Here is a 15,039-nt window from a genome sequence, read left to right as displayed (position 1 = left end):
ATTTAAGATGCTTTTCTGAGCTTTGAGGTTGTGAGCTAGTTTTGTTGTTGCTGCAGAAAGCATCCACTAGAGACACCACAACGGGAGTGATGGTGGCGGCCCGGCTCGCCTTGGCACAGCCACAACGGGAAGGGCCTGATCCCACAGGCGCCCGCTGGACACATGGCCACCTCCTGTAACACAGCCTCTACCTTTGTTTTTAACTCAAACCCTTGCTGTTCATCTAATTGTATACATAAAAACACCTTGAAGGCACAACTATCTCATTAAACTGCCCTAAACTGTCCCAAGCTTATCAGTCCATTGCAGTGCAGTGTTTTGACAAACAGCAAGCACATCACCAGCTACACGGCTGGTCAGGTTCATTTTAGCACGCCATTTAGCATACCAAGAAAATGTTCACTTCCCCCTTTTAACTGAATTAAACAATTAACTTTGAGTAATTACAAACTGTTTAGAAGCAGCACTCTCTTTTATCCCTACTAAATTATTAATGCTGCTGATCTGAGACACAACGTTTACATTTCAGAGGCTGTTTCACTATCAAAAAAATGAACAGTATTTTTACTTGATTTAGTATTTACATTACACTTTAGCTTGACAAAGGTGTGGATATTCTTTATTCACATAGTGGACTATTATTTCAAAAAGCAGTCTGTGTACAGCCCATACAGTCAAGAATATAAACAAGTAGGTATTGCTGATGACAGCACTGAGGTCTTCAGAGAATTCATTTACCCTCTCAAGTGCTGCAAGAAAATTCTGTGTAATGAGCAGTGAAAATACTGAATAAAGTATTTATGATTTACACAGTATCATATTCTGATATGCCAGACATCCATTTAAAACATGCCCAATGTACATTAACTAATCATGTAGTGCACAACAAAAGGAACTGCAGATATTGCTTACAGAACATGGTCTTGCATGTGGGAGGCAAATGGGGTCACATTTCTTTACATCTCACTTGCTACATACGAATTTCACCCAGCCACAGAATTGCAATTATAATCTCCTCTCAATGTATGTGAATGTGCATCTTAAGAAACCCTTGAAACTTTTCTTTGAAGTAAGAAAGATTCCAAATACACCATATGTAGGATTTTCAATAATTCAAATGACAAACTAAATCGAAAAATAGGTCACAAATACGGAAGTTACTTCAAGACCTCAAACAAAACATGAAGGCCTATAGTACAGAAAACCCACCAATGATTATTATAATCCTAAATACCTTCTGTTTTCTACCAGGTCATAATGTCCTTCTATCCATCAGCCTTTCTATTTTCTATGAATTTAACTATCATTTAAAATAGATCGCACTTTCTATTTTTAAGTCTGAATTTAGTGTTAGATTGCAGATCACCTTTAAAATACAATTCAGAAAAAACAAACAAAAAATATAATAGATAAGCTGTCTTCAAGTAGCGTCACAAACTTAAACTGATTTACATCATTCTATACGACAACTTTCTATTGTTTTCAAACATTACTTTGCCATTCCAGGAATTTATGTAAGGTGAGAGGAATACACATATTCAATTTTAAACTGAGTTTAAAATATATAATTTTCAGATGAAGACTCCAGACTTCATCAGTACTTACAAAAGTATATACAACAGCAGTTGCAAATATTATCTATGAAAACTAAAAACCTGTATTAAACATGTTATACTATAGAAAAATGAATAACCCTAAATATTGTATTATTGCATACTGAAATGTCAGTATCCATCTAAAATTAATATAAACAAAACAAAAAGCAAAATTACGGATCAGAAGCTACAAGTCTCAATCTCTATTAGAGTAATACAAAATCTTAGAGCTATTCTCCATTTCTCTGTGAAACCCCCATCATTTTCCTAAGTCTTCCTAAATAACGATTAATGGAATTATTTGATTAAATAAATTTCTTCACCACACATGTAAGTAAGAAACCCTAGGCTGGAAATAACACTGACTTTGTCACTTAGTGACTTGGATGCTTGAAATAACTTTGAAGTAACTTTGCCATGTGAAGAGCAAGGCAAATTAAAATTATTCTATGAACAGTATTCTATTTTAAATTCTTAAAAACATCTAAAATTCAGTTTATTAAAAAGCCTAACGTCAAATATAAATAATTTCTAGCAGTGTCCAAATTACTTAAATACAAGCAAAAAAAAAAAAAAACCTCCAAAGATTTACGCATACAAACATGCCCAAGAACAACATCGCATACCTCATGATGTTCCCTACATATATATTTTTTTTAAAAAAAAGGAAATACAGCACTTCCCAAAAGATTGATGGACAAAACTAAACCAAACCTATATTGGAAGTGAAGGATAAGAGCTGCTTTTTTGCCTTTTGGAAGTTTAAACCTTACTGAAGGTGTTCCCTGCTATCATCTCACATACTTAAGGACTGAAGGTATTCAAAAGGAAAGAAAAGAGAATCAGTAAAAGTAACGAATGAGTAAGAGGCGCTCATGGCACGATTCTGAAGGCAGCGATCCATTCATGAGCAGGAAGGTGCAGAAGTGAACCGAGATGTGTTGGGTGCTGGCCGAAGAGTTGTTGTTTCAGAGCCAGGCATGGAACAAACCAGCATGGCTCCAACACAACGGAACACTTCTGAGCTTCAGTTCAATCTCCTTTATCCTAATACTGGTGACCCTACAGCACCGTCCAGTAATCACCTCCAGCTTTTCTATGACATTGTAGATCAATCTACAGCGTTTCACGACGGGAATTTAATGAAAATGAATACATCCCTATGGCATAACGAAGTTCGAAACATTTAATTATGCCTAGCACACATAACCAGCTTGTATCATGAACAAGACTGCAGGCAGCACCTCTCAGAGCAGCCCTCCAGTACGGAGGTCCAAGGTCTGATTCACGAACACCGTGTTTCAGTGGACGAACACGAGCGTCTGACTCTTTACATCCAAACGCTGTTGACGGCCCAGAAAGCAAAGCCCTGACACAACCTCTAGACCTTCCCCTGGCTCAAACTGAAACAAAAACAGACCCACCAGACCTCCAGCGTTTCACAAGAGCACACTTGGCTAAACCCCGGTGCGAAGCGGCACGCCCAGACGCCTCAGCGACACGCTCGCATCCCCGGCCTCCGCTGCTGCCCCTGGGGCTGGGCTCAGGAGCCCGGCGGTGCGGCCCAGCCACAGGTGGGCAGGGAACACAAGTTCACCTCTGCGCTCCACAACAGGGTGCAGCTTCCCTTTACTTCTGTTTAACGAGAACGCTCGCTAAGCTTTACGAGTCGCGGTAACTACAGCCAACAGGAATACACTTGCCGTCTAGCAGAAAAAGCGAGACTCAAGCAGAAAAAGCAAGACTCGTGCAGGCTGTGGGAAGAGCTTTGTCAGGACTTAAAAAGGAAAAAAAGACCATCAGAAACATCTCCAGTTTTTGAACAAAAGGGGACAGATTCTTCTCAAGTCTCTTACACTCATAAAAAAGACATATTTATACATTTGAATGTAACACAAATAATATAGCAAGTATCATACATAATTTTGGAAGAATATTAAGCCATGTAATTTTCTTCATCCCTTTTAAACATCTGAATACAAGGGCAAACAATTCTGTCACTGGGATCCACTAACAGTTAAATATATCACCTTTGAGGCGTGGCTCTTCTCATAAGAGTGACTATACCGAAAAGGAATTTTCTCCGTCAACAATTTTGCTTCCTGTGCTTTATCAGAGCTTTCTTTTTTTTTTTTAAACCTCCCTAAGTGACAAAGACGTGTTTTGCAGTCTGCAGTTACCCAACGTGGCGAAGAGAGGGTATTTCCTACAGCAGGCAGCCAGCAGCCCATGCTGCAGAGCCGCATGAAGCAGTAAGTTAATGCTGTATTAGCCCTGGATGGTGTTCACCCGTGCGGACACTCCGGCTGCGATGTAAAGCACCAATGTGGGTTAATCAGTCTAGGACAGATCCACTTACCTAGGTATAAAAAATCTGGCAGCAAGACACCAACTAGCCCCAGACAAGGAGAAATATCCCATCGTGTCACCATAACGCTGGCTTGCCAGTATTTTGTAGATGCACCACCTCTCCTTCTCTTCCACTAGTTTCTTAGAGAAGTCTATGTCTTTACCTACGTCTACCACACATGACAAGATTTTCCAAGCCTGCGGGGACATTACTTCTGTTAACAGCTGTCTGCAGCAGACACTGTTAAGGCTGATTTTCCAAACGTCCCCACGCTCACACCTTGAGGATTAGTATCTTAAAGGAGCCTCAAGCACACAAAATTCAACATAATCTGTCCCTACATACTTCTTTAGCTACTGATGGCACCAATTCCCATGAAAACTGACCAACATTACTATGCAAAACCTGCTGCAGTTGTATACTAAAATAACATCTTCAACAGGTTACCTAAAATAGACAAAAAAGATTAACAACAGAAAAAAAAACTTTACAAATAATGAAACTCAAGGAAATTATTCTCAATATACAAGTAAGACAGAGCTATGATGTCGTATCTTCCAAGCAATACCAACAAAGAAGCTCTGAAATAAGCTACAAGTTCAGTTACCAGGAGCAACTGTGTCAATCTCATCATGGAAAGCGACAATTTTACAACTGACTTTATGCATTGTAATGTCATTAAAAGTCAGTAATGAGCATCAGATACAAGCTTAGTAATATGCTCAAGTCTTCAGTAACCTTACTTTACCTTGAAGTGCATGTATTTTAACAACCAGGCTCTCGTAATACAGAAAAAGATCATTTTTACGTGTCCCTGCAACCTTGGTTTCTGGAACTGCCATGAGACATAAAATGAAAACAGATCATTCAGGTATCTATTTCGATATTAAAATACACTTTCACTACTAATCACACAGATGAAATATTAATTTGTACTAGGCACCTGCAAGTAGATGTGAAGAATAAAAAAAAAAGAAACTGTGAGTTTTCTTGCTTACGTATTAAAGATCCAACTTCATAAACAGCAAGGGCGGCAGGGGGTGTACATTATTTATCTTTAGGCACCTGAGGCACTTACTAGACAGTTTTGTATCAATTCCAGGGTCAACTAACAGTTTCCCACTGTCCGTAAGAAAATTCTTGGCTCCCCAGCCACCTTCTCCTCTTCTTCGCCATCAGTCATGTAATTCTTCCCTCTTCCCCCCAGTATTTTACAGATAGAAGTTTACAAACAACAACAACAAAACACCCAAATCAGCCAATCTGGCACAGTTCATATTTTAGATGAGAAGAAACTATTTGTTAAAATAAAACTATTTGCTAAAATAGTTTCCAAGATCTCTTCTCACTCCTAGAAATAGATAATTAGAAGTAATATAGGTGTTTTGCTCAGATACAGCCACAGATGCAAATCATCACTGGCTACCTATTCACCCCCAAAATAACATAACAATGACAAACAACTTATGACTTAAATCCATCAACTAACGTCCACCTCTTCCACTAACAGAAATATTCACAAATAGCAGGAAACCAAAACGCCTATTAGGTAAGAATACCAAAACAAAATCCCATTTTAAAGGAAGCGGGCTCTGAATACTTTGTTAACATCACTTTACATTTTATACACAAACTAAAACCAAACACATTTTAAAGTGCAGAAACTAAGCTTACTAAGAAAAGCATATCAAGTCTGTAACTTCAGAACTCACAATCTACTTGGTATTGTTCCTAATGTTTTAAAATTGCAAAACTCAAAAAGAAAAGCATACAGCTACTGAGCAAATTGCGATATACTATTACATTGTCTTTCCTGCGCTGTCCAGAAGAAAGTAGTATACGTAATATTAAATGGCCTTCCTCTCCCTTAATACATTTTAGAAGCTATTTTTTGGCTTACAGACCAAACATTTTGCTTTTGAGAATTATATCCAGATGAAGCAGAAACAAGGCACAATAAAACATTTAGGTTAACTGCATTTCCTGATAAACAACCCAGTATTACAGGCAGCAGGTTTAAAAATACTGTGACTTGTGCAAACGGGAACACTGTAAGCTGTTTATCTTGTTTAATCCTGAAGGTAAATAGCATAAGCTTTAGAATATTTTGCTTCTTTGCCATAACCTACTGAATCATCTTGACACAGGTAATGAAACACCATGGAGTACCTTAAACTTTTCCAATTGCCTCTAAAAATGCTTTATCTGAGTATTGTACAGATGAGAAATACAGGAAATTATTTTCACGAACGCTCTGTAAAATTCAGTGGTTTAAATCCAAACTGCAGCTTCAGTGAAGCCAGAGACCTCTTCCTGTGTCTCCTGAGGCGACCAGTTCTTCAGAAAGGAGATGGACCCTGCACAAATGCCCTACTGGGCCGCTTTAAAAGATGACCACTGCAGTTATTAACTTTGTTGTTGTTGCTGTCTATGCAGACATCTGCAACAAGGATCATATCTCATATTTCAGCTCACGTAGTTCAGTTTTTAAATATTACTTTCACGAAAAAATATTATCTTCAGCTTCCTTAGATTTCTCTCCTGCAACACGAACGACTTCAAACAAAAAAAATCCTATTTCCCTTCCTAACTCCCATCTCAAAGATGGACCCATAACTAAAATTAATAATATATACGTATTACCAGTAACTATTTACCACTGTCCCTTCTTATTCAGTACCAAAATAAGTTTCTGAGCTGCTGTTTTACACATCATTTAAAAAAGACTTTTATACAGAATATATGCTCGATATATTTAGCAGTTGAGGACCTCCTTTCCTCCCTGTACAATAGGAAGTTTCCTCTCCCATCTGCTCAGGATATTTATAAAATTAAATAATCACAGACTGTTGTTCTCCCATTGATTCTGCAGAAAGTGACTATTACTTAGGTAAAAACAAAACTGAAGTTGAACCCAAATGCCTATTTTAACCTCCACTGGCTCCCCAGCATATCCCTCAGACCGTCGCAAAAATACCTGTTGGTAAAAGGATGCTGGGGATAAGAGCTGCCAGCCAGCCAAGGGGAGAACAACCATGGCTGGAAGTAAGTGTGCCAAATGGACGCTGGTTTAAGCCCTTGGTTGAGAACAGAAGGTATTTGCAGGCAGCACAAGGCCAAGCATAGTCTCCCACGATCATACTGGGAGACCTAAGCTTTATACCTAGATTTTGGAGCAAATATAAATAAGGTGAATTATGAAATACTTTTGCAAAGAGACACAAACAATTTAGTAAGATATTTATGGCAAAGTTTTAAGACTGAGTAGTACTTAAGAAAGCAACTGCCCTCCTGCATATTTAAACACTCTGCTTATGTTTATGACAACTAGATCTTTGTGAACAGAGAAAGAACAGAGAACGTGGTTCTTGCAATAAGCTAAGGACGGCCTAGAAGAAGGCTTTTAGTTTTCTGCAGTTAAACTTATAAGGCCACAACTTCTTTGGCCTATACAGAATATTTATGAATTTTACATTCAGAAATTCAGCTTTAGGATGTACAGAAAATCGGTGGAAGTCTAATAAAATGTATTTTATTATTTTAAAATTGATTTCTGTCCTCTCGTACATTATTTATGAACACTGTCTCTTAAAAAAATAAATAAAAGCTTTCCCTAAAGCCCACATACTGAATGCAGATCAGAACTTATTATCTGCCCTGCATTATGCATGAGAAACTACTCTGAAGCTTTACAAAATTAATCCCCAAACCAAAGGCTAATATTAATAACTGCTTACATTTGAATTGTTATAATTATAAAATATCATTCATTTATTTTAATAGTTAGCATACTGTATTCAATCTTTTAGAGCCTGAAATAAATGTCACATCAAGCAAACAACCAGGAAACTGCCATTTTTGCAAGCATCCCCCCTGCGCTAATGACCCGTTCTGCAGTACCCATTGTTTTCCCCATTCTCTGCAATCTCCAAAAACCATCAGCAATTTTCACTTTCTTTTACTTCATTAATGGAAACGCCTGACGGCGCGCACCGAGCTCCCTCCGAAGCCTACTTGGACACTGCCGAGCCCTCATCGCACGCAGTTACGCAACGGCACCTATTTATAGCGAACCACTTGATTCCCATTATCAGCCAGGTTTTACACCGTTTCGTACGCAGACGTTTGACCTGTCATTGTAGTCCCTCAGTCAAAATGTCACGAAACAACCAACTAAAAGGCTTTACAGAAGCCTGTCTGCGGTACCAACAATATTATACCACACGCAGTTTGTAATCTTATCAGGAGACTCAAAAGTTATTCTCACAAGAGCAGCCTTCCATAAATCTGTGCTCAACGACAATATTCTTTTCCTCTACTTAAACTCCCTCTCTGTCAGTACCCAGTACTATGCTTATTACTACCTTTTAAAAAACACTGAAAGAAATCTTCATTTGGGCTAATTACAGAATTTCCCAGCGTTCTGAGACACGCTGAAAAACATCAACAGCAGTAATACTTCAGAAAGCGCCCCATCGACATTTTACAATTCTTACTACACAATTTCAGGGGCTGTTGTTTAACACCCCCAAGCTATTTTAAGGAAGTGTTGCAAAGCATTATACATGACTATCATCTGGTTTTACTTCCGAATATAGCAGTACTTAATGATCATCATCGACTTCTTCTGAGTATCATCAAATGCCACCATTTTCTTCAGCATTTTAATGGGCTAACAGACTTGCTAAAATTTATTTTCTTCCTAAAACACATCCTGCCTTTTTCTCACAGTCTGAGACAGCGTGGTTTTTCCTCATCACGGTCTTTGGCTTTCCTTATCGATCACATCCACTTACAACTTCTTTACGTTTTAGTCAGCTGGCTTCTTTACTTCTGCAGATGACTAACTTTTTAACCCAAATAGGACAATGGGTTTTCTTGGTAATTCATATTTCTCAAAGATCTTAATTTTAGGGAGTAACAATTAGTACCGTTACTGTAGACCTCGCTAACTATGATATTTAATGATTGCTGTATAAAAACACATTGCAGATACCTGAACAAAATGCAAACAAAGCAGGTTATACCAGTATCAGTACTGTGAGAGTAGGAAGCCAAAAACACCTGGAAAGAGACATTTCTGGAAGAAGGCTATGTGCGTTACAAAGGTTCACTACAATATCAGAAGAGACACAGGCCTGCAAAACGCCCTTATCCACAGAGCAAAGGAAAAGCCATGATCTTGCCAGCTTTAACACAAACTGAAAGCATGCAAGTATTCTTAGTGAAGCTGACAAAGTACAGCTGTTAAGAATCAGAGACCATCATGCAACTCTAGTATGCCTTGAAAACAGCAGCAGAGAAAGGAGTACAATTATAAGGAATAGACTATAATTAAATGAAATATGATTAGAGAGCACATAGTAACATTCGCTTATACAAGATACTTAGCAAGTCCAACCTAAAATACAAAGACAGGCAAGAACCGTGGCTAGGAGTATAAATGAAAAGACGTCTTTCTTTGTTGTGGTAGAAAAACACAGCCTTGTTCATCATAATATATGCACAAATAATTGTTCCAGAGAAGATAAATTAAAACGAAAAGGGGTGGTGGTGGTGTCACAGTCAAAACCTTGGATAAAACTGTGTTTTTCAACTCACTGTATTTTCAAGGCATTAGAGAAATTAGCAACCAGAAATTTGTCCTTAAATTCAGAAGCCTCATAGCATTTATTTATTTAAATATTCATAAAGTTGGCATATTCCTTCTTCTTAAAATCAGTATGTCTAATTCTGCCCCACCACATGAAAAATTAAGGTGTGATTTGACAGTTTCTTTTTTTTTTTCTTTTTGACCATGCTACTCACATTATTTTCTTTCTTTTTATCACTTGTGCTTGTATATAGCACCCTCTGAGAACCTGATGTTCCCTAATGAAAGAAATTTATAATCTTTTAAAAACAGGCACTAGACCTCAAAAGCCCAAATATGCCAGTGAAACAGAGAGTTATGATGATTTCTGGTATTGGTGTGTCTAAAGGATTTGATAATACAGTCATTCCTGGCATGTAATGATCTCCACAGAAGTGGCAAAAGCTTTATTGTCTGAGAACTTCACAATGGATCAGAAAATACAACAGCAAATATAAAATCAGAATTCTTCATTGCCATGGAAACAATTAAATGACCCAATTAACCTCTCTTTCTACCTCTTTCTAATTTCACGTAGCAGCACAAATTGCACGATCCCACAAAGCGGCCAAGATCTAAACATAAATCTGTATTCCTGCGTGACTTCAGACTTGCTTCAGTAACACCTAATGCTTTCCAAAAACATATAAATGCAAAAATACTGTAAAACTTGTACACAAGAAATCACCTTCTCAAGACTACATTCTTTCTTCACTCTGGTCATAATCACAGCCTAAGCCTACACTTCAGTGCTATTCTAAACTGTCATTTTTAATTACAAAAATAACATTCACTGGTTCTTCCACTGAAACCCAGCACTTTTTTGAATATAGAGAGGATATTATATTGTGGGAAAAATAATAATTAATTAAATGATGAATCAAAAGCTAGCCAGGTGCAACCTATTGGAGGCACTTTTTAAAGTTACCAGTTTCCACATAACCGGATCACAGAACTGAAGTAGAATTTTTTCTTTTCATGTTTCTATGCTCCAAGTTGGCAAAAACAGAGTAGGTTTCAGTTTTGTTTCTTCCTCGTGATTATCAGCATCAGTGGTTAAAGGCTTGAGGTTTAAACCGCTGTTGGTCGATATTCAAGTTAGCAAGCTCAGCTGAACTCTGGAGTTGGTATGTCCATGAAAATGAGGCCAGGAAACCAATAACCCCGTGAGAATTACCAATCCACCACGTCAGTTAAGAGCGCACATGGATGGAGTTGTATTTGATACAGAATTATAGCTAGCCATTTGACTAAACAAGCATTCCACAGTATTTCTGGAAAAAGTAGTATCTGTTCTTCCTCACTTAATGGAGAAAAATGTGTCTAGGCCCCAAAAGTTACATACAGCTGGATATAAAGCTCTTCGTAAGTAGATTAAAAATAAAATAAAAACATAGTCTTAAATTTCTTCAAGTTTTTTTAATAAAAAAATAGTTATTGCTCAATGATCAAAATATTTAAATATAAAATGTTTTTAACCCTAACATCCCAGCAAAATACTCTCTCTATCAGCATGTGAACTGGCACCAAAAAAATTCCAGTTCTTACACTCAGAATGAAGATGTCATTGCTACAATTAGGTGCACTGCAAAAAAAGGCAACGATCACTAGCAACACAGTGTTTCAGCTGGCTCTTTAGATGTGAAGTACAGCATTCGACAGCACAAACAGAACGAAGACCATAGAATTGTTGAGCAAACATTTGGCATTTAAAAAAAATTTTAAATGCTAAAGTTGTGGAGTAGTGATTTATATTAAATTCTGAAGTGTTACTGATCACAGTAGTGTCCAGCTGAGTCATTAGATACATACAAAGAGCTTGCTGTAAAAAACAAAGCGAGCGTTAAAAAGCATAGAGCTAAGAACTTAAGATACCTGTAACTTAAGGATTACAAGCAACATCGAATAAGTTTACAAACACTGAATTTACACTAGAGAAGCTTTATTATTACTGAGCTTGACTTTTAGTCATGATGTCCATTTTCACATCACACCAGATTACACCAGGCTACCAGACTCAGTAATGACAAAACTAGTATACGCCTTTTAAAGAAACAGCTGACTAGTTTTCTTGGCTAATAAATAAAGGCTGATCAGTGAGCAAATTATCCACTGCTTCCACTGAATGTGGAAGGAGCAACTTTCAGGAAAGGTTTTAATGCAGACAGCGTTCAGTCTCCAACGAAGCCTTTCCTGATTGCACTTTTAGGGTTGGCTTACTCAAATATACCGTACTGAACCAGAACTTATTAAGACTAGTGAAACATTTTTTATTCTTCCAGCAGCAGGTAGTTATCTAAGAAATTAGAAGAACATATACATTAACAATCCAGCTGAAAAATACTGCACAGTATCAACAGCCCTGCATTGTAACAATAACACAGGCATACAGGATATCTTAACATCCATATCATAAGCAATCTCGTATTTTTTTATACTGCAGTGTTACGCAGAAATTGAAGCCAGAGCCATTCAGGGAAAAAACACAGCCCTGTTCTGTTTTTCAGTTATTCTAAACCTAATTGTATTTGGAACAACATATTAAGTATTTTGCTACGCATTAGGGGTGTTTTATATATTAAGAAGATCAATTAATGCACTACATCCTTGGTCGAGCTTAAAACAAACGACCCTGTGCTCTCAAACTGTAATTTGCTCAGACAACACAGGCTCCAATTTGCAAGCTCTTCAGCAGGGCTGCAGGCAGACCCCACCTACTGATTTGTGCAGAATTCCAACCTGGGTAAACACAAGGCTGCACCAAACAGCATGCAAAACCAAGGGATGAACTTCACTGCGCTCTCCTTAATAAAGGTTCTGTAAGCCAGGCTCTTTATTGTCAAAGCGGCATTCAAATAACGCCATCAAAAAAGGATGCTTTCATCTTTCAAATTTAAGCGGCCTTCTTAACGCCAAGTTAACATTATAATGATTTCTCTGTGTTGGAGGAGTAAATTCAGTTCGGTCTTTCAAGTATAAACAATTTTAAGGAAATTTTTCACTATGCATTTCAAACATGACTTCATGTTTTCGTATCTGTTACTTCTGCGCTAATTACTCAAAACAGGTCCTTCTCATGTCGCTTACTGAATTGCAGATGTAAGTAATAAGAGCAGTGTAGTGAACGTACAGAATTCCTACAACACCGCAATATGGCAATTTCTTTAAGCACAAACAATACCAGATCACCTACATTACTTTTACACAATTATAACGTGAAAACAAACCTGAATTTCATACTAATTCTAATTTCATAGAAGTTTTCTTCTGTCCCACATCTTCCAAGGATTTAACCTTTGGATACCTAGTTTCCACTTCAATTAATATAATTTAAAAAGGAAGGGAGGGAATGGAATAATGTCAAAGTAGGCTTCCTCTGCTCCTATCTATGCCACGATAGGTACAAGAAAGTTGCTATCGATCTGCTAAATTACAAAAGGAAAAAAAGCAGACGCGTAAGTTCCTTACTGAAATGAAATAAAATAAGGGAAACAGAGGCCTCTGAAATTCAGTTGTTTGGGGCCATGATACACCTCAGCCCTGTCTCCCTCACAGTACCCACAATACTGGCAACCACCATTAAAAATAGTACCCCAGAAGGTCCGGAGTTTAAAACAACTCTGGTCAATTCCCGAAACTGACGCAGAAACGAGACAAAGGGGATCGGGGTCAGCCCTCTCTTAAGGATAACCCACTTCTGCGAAGACCTAAGGAGAAGCAGCGAGCGGCGCAAGTTTCCTTGACACGTCCAACACACCTAATGGCAACCCCTTTCCACCTCCCTTGCCAGGGAAGCACCATTTTGCTCCTCCTGGCCTCATGCCATTACATTTCTCAGAGAGGAAGGGGAGGGAGAAAAGGAGTTCACCGAAGTTCAGGGTCAGCAAATGTTCACGGATCCTGTCACTGAAGAACTCCAAGCTCGGGGCACAAAACGCCCCGCGCAGAAACCTGCGTTATTTGGGGTCTGTGTGTGGGGGGGGAGCCCTGCAAGCCGCGAGTGTGTCATCCGTGCGGAGGCTGCGAGGCGGGGAGCTGTCAGGAGAAAGCAGCCTCGCTTGGAGCGGAGGGGGCGGCGGGGAAAGGGGGGTTACGAGCACGCTCAGGACCACAGAAAAATAAAATAAAATACAATACAATCAAATCCGGGGACGCTCACCGCCCCCCCGGGCCTCGCTTTCCGGGACGGCCCCGGAGAGCGGCGCAGCCCCCGGCGGGCAGCGGAAATCCCCCGCAGCCCTCCCCGGCCCCGGGGGCTCCCCGAGCACCCGCTCGGCCCTGCCGGGGGCTCCGTCCCCGCCCGCCGCCCGCTCCCGTCCCCGTTCCCCGCTGTCCCCCCGTCCCCGCCGCGCACACGCAGGCCGAGGCCCCGCTCCGGCAGCCCGGGCACGGCAGACAATGCGCGGCCCCAACTCACCAGCAGCGCCGGGGCTCCGCGGGGCCGGGGCCGGTTCCTCTGCCCCTTTCTCCTTCCCCTCCTCCGCCCTGGAGCGGTGTCCGGGCGCCGCCGCCGCTGCCGGGAGCCGAGCCCCCCTCCCGCCTCCCCCCCGTTCGCCGCCGGCCGCGCCGCCTCCCCGAGGCCAGTCACTGAATTCCCCGCTCCAACATGGCTGCTTCCCCCGCCGCCGTCGCCTCGCCGCGGCTCCCCGCCGCCGAGCGGCCGCGGGCCGTGCTCCGGAGCCGGCCGCCGAGCGGTTCCGAGAGCGAAGCGGGCGGCCTCGGCCGAGCCGAGCCGGGCCGGGCACAGAGCTGCGCGGCGCCGAGCCGAGCCGAGCTGAGCCGGGCTGCGCCTCTCCGCTGCGGGCTGCCGCCGCCTCCGCCCGCCCGCGCTGAGCCAGCCCCGCCGGCAGCCGGAGCGCAGGAGGGGCCGGGGGGGAGGCCCGGCCGCCGGCGACACCTAGCGGCTCGGGCCGCGCGGGGAGCCGGCCGGGGGCCCCTCACACGGGAAACGGCCCCGGGCGGCCGAGAGGGGCTCCCGCTTTCCCGGCCGGCCGCCGCCTGCGGAGGCAGCGGGTCTGCGGCGCCCCCGCCGGACGGGCTCCCCCGGCTGCCTCGAGGGGTCTCCGGAGCGGCGTCGGGGCGGGAGAGGCGTTTGGTCGCCTCAGGTGTTGTGGCTGCTGGCAGTGTTTCGGCTTGGGTTTGCGGGGCGACTGAGCCCATCTCTGAGGTAGCAGCTCCCCCCCGGCCGACAAGTCAATAACTGAAGTTAAGGGAAGCCATGTAGCTTTTGCGGATTGATTTCTCACTCAGGAGCTACAAAAACATCCTTTCAGTGTTTATCCCGTGGCATTTTCTTTTCTTTGTCTACTGCATCCGCAGTCCCCATACCACCACGAACCTCTGTGCTCACTCTTCCAGACAACCACGCTTCCCTCTTGCTCTTCCATTTACAACCCTTTTCCCTTCAAATGATCCACCTTGCATTTCCTCACTTCTCAGCCCTTGCTGTCCCTAAATTTCTT

At 41.4% G+C, this 15,039-nt stretch overlaps 1 protein-coding gene across 4 annotated transcripts in view; it reads right to left on the bottom strand.

The window, feature by feature from the left end:
* The window catches only part of CDK17 (cyclin dependent kinase 17), a 95,969-nt gene extending 81,707 nt beyond the window's left edge, over positions 1–14,262 (bottom strand). Inside the window, exon 1 of one of the 4 annotated variants that reach the window (XM_040556739.1) lies at positions 13,995–14,262. The gene's annotated coding sequence lies outside the window, so the exon portion shown is untranslated. The remainder of the gene's footprint in view (positions 1–13,994) is intronic. The other 3 variants (XM_040556737.1, XM_040556760.1, XM_040556750.1) reach the window with 3 other exon arrangements.
* Positions 14,263–15,039: the final 777 nt, after the last annotated feature.

Source organism: Cygnus olor, chromosome 1 (assembly GCF_009769625.2).
Source record: "Cygnus olor isolate bCygOlo1 chromosome 1, bCygOlo1.pri.v2, whole genome shotgun sequence".
Lineage (NCBI taxonomy): Eukaryota > Metazoa > Chordata > Aves > Anseriformes > Anatidae > Cygnus > Cygnus olor.
Note: the sequence above shows the minus strand (reverse complement) of the source record. Positions and strands in the feature narration are given on the sequence as shown.